This window comes from Eschrichtius robustus, chromosome 8 (assembly GCF_028021215.1).
Source record: "Eschrichtius robustus isolate mEscRob2 chromosome 8, mEscRob2.pri, whole genome shotgun sequence".
NCBI classification, from domain to species: domain Eukaryota; kingdom Metazoa; phylum Chordata; class Mammalia; order Artiodactyla; family Eschrichtiidae; genus Eschrichtius; species Eschrichtius robustus.
Window position 1 is genome coordinate 24352703 of NC_090831.1, and position 6068 is coordinate 24358770.

The following is a 6068-nucleotide window of genomic DNA, read 5'->3' on the forward strand; positions in this document are numbered from 1 at the left end:
GTTAATATTGTTATTTAAGCATTCCAGACAACCCATAATTAAATATTTTGATCCAAGATCACAAAACAATTACTGACTTACAATTATGTATGTTACCTAAATGTAAATAATTAGAAAACAAAAAACTTGAAATGACATGCTGTATAGTAATGCTACTAAACAGATATATTTTTATTTTTAACATCTTTATTGGAGTATAATTGCTTTACCGTGGTATGTTAGTTTTTGCTTTATAACAAAGTGAATCAGCTATACATATACATATATCTCCATATCCTCTCCCTCTTGCATCTCCCTCCCTCCCACCCTCCCTATCCCCCCCCCTCTAGGTGGTCACAAAGCACAGACCTGATCTCCCTGTGCTATGCAGCTGCTTCCCACTAGCTATCTATTTTACATTTGGTAGTGTATATATGTCCATGCCGCTCTCTCACTTTGTCCCAGCTTACCCTTCCCCCTCTCCGTGTCCTCAAGTCCATTCTCTACGTCTGCGTCTTTATTCCTGTCCTGCCCTTAGGGTCTTCAGAACCATTTTTTTTTTTTCTTTTTTTAGATTCCATATATATGTGTTAGCATACAGTATTTGTTTTTCTCTTTCTGACTTACTTCACTCTGTATGACAGACTAAAGGTCCATCCACCTCACTACAAATAACTCAATTTCGTTTCTTTTTATGGCTGAGTAATATACCATTGTATATATGTGCCACATCTTCTTTATCAATTCACAAAGAGATATATTTTTATATGAAAAGTCAAGGACTTTGTGAATGTCAGCATTATGTAAATGACTTTGGAGAGTTGGATTATGTGTTGCATCTTGTTTATTCATTCAGCAAATATTTGTCTGCCCATCACATACTGCACATTGACCATTTTCTGTACCTAATTTCATCCACTTAGCACTTTGAGTGATCAATTAATTCCCCAGCATAAATATCATTATTTAATAAATTAAATCTATCAATATAGGGGATGTTATATAGGGGTCACTGCTCTACTTGGTAATCAGGGAATCTTCCACTGAGTTTGGTACCACAGGTTCTCATGTTTTTCCCTTAAGGATGATGAAAGATCAGTGGACTCCTAAGTATCTGAAGTCTGTGGAGTCTTAGGTTGCTTAGAAACTCAGTGACTACGTCCTTGTGATGGCAACCCAATTTATCAGTGAATGCAAAAGCAACTTAGTTGGCATTTTGCCAGATCTCCATATTTTGCTAGTACGAATATTCAGATCAGCTCTTCTATCACATAAGTATTTATTATTCACACAATCAAACTAAATAATACTACAACTTACCAAATTTTGAAAAGAATAATTTATAGTTTATAATAGATAGCAAATACATGAAAATTTAGCTTAAATTCACTATGTAATTTTAGTTATTTCAAATTTATGTCAGCTGGCTATTATCCCATTGCCTAAACTTCCTTATATACGTGTAAGATTTGCGCTAAATTAGAAGCGTGGGAAAGTTAGACTAGTACAGTATATAATCTATGTGTTAATAAAAAAGGCTCTATAAATTTGACTTCTATTAATCTATACAAATCCATAAATTTAACCATACATGTATCTGTAGTACATTTTCATGATATTTTTATTTTACCTTACTAACCCCTTTTTCACATATAAATATAATATAATAAAAATATTATTTACCATATTATTTCTCTTTAAAATCTTAAGTCTTAAGTAATATGCCATGTAATTTGTATACACAAATGCATTCGAAAATTAATGTATTAGAAAAGCACATTTTTGTAATAATGGAAAAGACATTAGGGAATGTACTCTCCACTTCAGTCTAAGTATTTGCTCCTTGCAGTACATTTTCAACTATTTTGCCCCTTCTAATTTAAGGCATGTTTCTAGCTTTTAATAATACCTTCTGTTTATTAGTTTTTTACATACTCATGCTATATATGAACTGTGATCTTCTCTGTACCTCTTCATATGTAGGCACTGTATTTATCTTATCTCCTTATTGATTCCAACTCTCATGTTTATCACAGCCGAAAACGCGGGTAGAGCCGGCAGCCTCTCCTGAGACTAGACTGCTACAAAGTTCTAGTTACCATCATTTTCCCATGGGTTTTGGCATTTATGCATTTTGTTTTGATATTTAAGAGGTTATCATATTACAGGTTCTCTTGAGAATAAAAGAATCAGTGTGACTCAGGCTTTTATGTGACAAGGATGCATTCGGTGATGTTTTCGATTTTTCATTATTCTTGATTTCTGCAGAATTCTGCAATTGATCAAATTTGTCAGTCCTCTAGTATGTCAGTTCATCTGGGCAGTGCCCATGTTACTGATGATATATCTCATTTCACAGATGGAAACAAGTATGAGAACAAAACTTGAATTGTTTTCCTTGAATTAACTGCCATCAGAACAGAAAAGCCAGTTCCCAGGGGTCCTTATTTAAGGCTCCAGTGACTAAGCTACATTGGCACCCTCAACAGAGGTGCATTTTGTTGTCAGATAAAGGCCTGCTGTTTTTTTAACAAGATAAGTGAGCAGTCCGGTACAAATCCACTAAACAACCCAAAGGAATCAAACTATCAGCAAGGGATCACACATGTTAGTTTACAAAGAGATAGGAGATTAGCATGTAAAATTAGATGGTAGAGTAAAATATTAAGGAGGCTTGGACTAGGCAAGAAAAACGCAGTACAAGGAATGATCTACATTTTATATTTAATTGTGGTTTTTGGTGTGTGATTGAAGTACTGTCACAAATTTACAAAATCTTCAATTTAATCAGTATGTCTATTCCTGGCAACTGGAGACATAAGCACAATTGGCACATTTGATCATATAAAATGTTTGGGAAAAAACTGATTGTGTAGTCGCATGTCATTTGTCCTTATATTGCAGTTACTCAATAAATATCTGTGGAACAAAAGAAGTAAGCCCTTCTGAAGAATATTTTCCAATGTGGAAGAGTCAGACTGTTTAACACATTCAGATTCTTGCTTAAAGTAGACTACATCTGTTCTTTATTCCATTTCATGCCTGGTGTCTACTAAATGTAAAAGATGCACATCTGGAAAATAACCAGTCCTTTTAAATTTGATGTTGGATAACCTGGAAAAGTAAATATACTCTTCTACCAAAGTATTTAACATACACGTGTCTCTTTAATGTATGTTGGGATACTTGTAGTATAGGTTTTTCAGCATCTATTCAATGAATATTTGAGCACCTATTATGTGTCAGGCACTATTGTAGAATCTGGCATATTACCGAACACAGATCCCAGTGAATACATTATAGGGAGTTTCATTGGGACCTACTCCCTTACAACTCATTAGTGAGCAAATAAATAATGAATTGAGCTTTTTTATGGTACTTTGTACAAGTAGGACACTAAAGTATTCTGGAGATATAGAGATGAATAAAATATAGTCACGTGGTATTTTGTATGTGCTTAATATTAAAACCTCTGTTGCATATACTATAGAAAACCATGTTGCAGGGATTTTTTTTTTTCTTTCCTTACTTTTTTTAGGGACCTACGGATTAACTCATATTTCTTGACCACACTTAATGAGCGAGAAATTTGGTTATATGTTTAGTTGTTTAAAATGTATGTGATCTACAGTCCATATTTTACATAGAATCTCAGGGTATCAGTTTGAGTACTTTCAACTCAAACTAGCTGAATTGATACAGGGATATGAGGGGCCCACTTAATTGAAAACTTCTGAGTTAGCACTCTTCAGGCACAGTTGGATCTAAGTGCTGTCTCTTCTGATTTTTCTCGGCTCTTCCCTTTATTTGGGTGTTGGCTTTAACCCTGGTTGGCCTTCCTTGAAGTTTTGAGATGGTTCCTGGCAGCATGTGTACACGTTCCCTTATTCTTACACACTCTGACACATAGAGTATGTGAATGGGGAAAGATGATAGTGGGAAGATCAACTCCCACCCATATTGAACAAAGGAGCCTAGATTTTGTGAGTCCTGAGGAGACGTATGTTCTTATAACACTAAACTTTTGATAAGACTTTAACTTATAACAAATAAATAGGGATTTAATTAAATAAAGGACAATATTAAATAGAACACTGACATCTTTAGAGGCAATATCATGTTAGTACCATGTTAATACATGTTTTATAAATCAAAATATGGAGGTTGCTTGTGAATCTTTCCTTCTGTACTCAATATTAAGGGGCATCTCTGAAAGCAAAGTCAGCTGCTTGTGGCTTCTGGAAGACTAGTTTTTTCTCACTACACAGGATGTACTAAGGATCTGAGGATAAGTTCTTGAAGAAACATTACTATCTTCCTTTCCTCTGGGAAATTCTTAAGCATGTAGAAATGTCCCCTCGAGATTATGATTTAGTCAATCAAAATGGGTGAATTTAGTTATATTTATTCATTATGTTTCATCTTTAAAAAATTGAAGCCAATCTCCTAAAACACGTCTTAACACATGCATATTGGAATTTTTCAAAAAACAGATATTGTCTATTTTCAATTTTAATTTTATTCACCTAAGATTGGAGGAGGATTGCCTGAAAGGGTGACATCTTCAATGGTAGAATGTTTTATCATAGAAAGAAAAGGTGTTCCCTGTCATTAATTGGCACCAGTTAGACTTGAAACTTAAAAAGGAAAATCACCACAGTATTTTTTCCCTAACCTAAATGACATGGCAAATAAGCCAGAGAAAGTTTAGTAAACAGTACGAATTTAGTTTAATCTTTATTTTTTTTAGTTTCATAGCTTGAAGAATTTAAATATTTTCTACTATACAGGATGGTAAATAAATATGAGCTTAAAAGAATAAGTGGCAGAATAAGGTTCCGTTATAACTAAAATATTTTTTGGTAATATTTGGAAACCCGTGATTGTGTATTGAACTGCCGTCAGGAGGTAGATGTCTTTCAAAACAGAAATACCCATTAAGTGGATAATGTGAGTGTACCAATAAAAGGAGTGAAGGAACAAATGAATTCATGGTTTCTGCTAATTTAGGAATAGCTGTAATTTTGTAAGTATAATTGCAGTAAGTTAATTTGGATGCAATTTCAAATGTACATACCTAAAACCACATTTAATTTTGAAAAACTATTAGAAAGATAAAAATGAGATGTCAATTAAAAAACAACTAGGACAGGTAAATGCAAGGTAAACCAAGGAAGAAAAGAAGGAAAAATGAAAACTGAGAATCTTGTGGAGGAGAGAAGTCTATACTGAAACTTATTATAAAAATAATGTTTTGGCACAGACTTCTTTATAACATGGGAAATATTTAGTGGCTTTTAATTTTGAGTTGCATGAAATGGTATGGTTTCCGTGTTTTTATGGGCTTATTTCACCTCCAAATATTACTCACTGCAGTCCTCATTTCTTCAACCTACTGTGATTATCCAGTTTTCCCGGAGGAGTTGTAGAAAATGAGAGGAAAAACAGGCCTGCAACAGTCTTGGATCGCATCCAGAAAATGTTTTTAGTCCTTGGACTACATGGAGGATGGTGCCCCAAGCCTTATATACACAGATTGGGAAAACAATGAGGATCTCAGCGTATTCACTCTCAACAGGAAAGCCCTGTGTCCTTAACAAAGGGTGTACTACAGAGTACACTGAAACGCACTCGGATAACATAAGCATCTCGATTCACATTTGTATCTTTACCCATGAACAGCAGGCAACGTGGAGTAGGACAGTTTGCTTGCTAAATACCACAACTGAGGGCCCTGGGCCCTGAAAGCCAGGAAAACAGTTGTGTGAGCAATCTCTGAGGATAGATGTACTAATCAACCAGTGCAAAACTAGCAGGACCAGTAGAGTCATTTAGGGTGACATTCCGTAGCAATTCAGATTCCATAACCTGCTACTGTTTACTTAAGTCACAACCTCCGGACAAAAGAGAAGAGCGACTTTCAGGAATCTGAAAGGGGATGGTCAGAATGAACATGATTTGAGTCCTTGGTCACTTGTTGGAGAACGATGAGGATGACAGACACTTGCATAAAGACACGGCTGGTGTTATTTAAACCTACTTCAGAATAGAAGATTTCTTTCTACTTAACCATAAGGTAAATTCCTTTA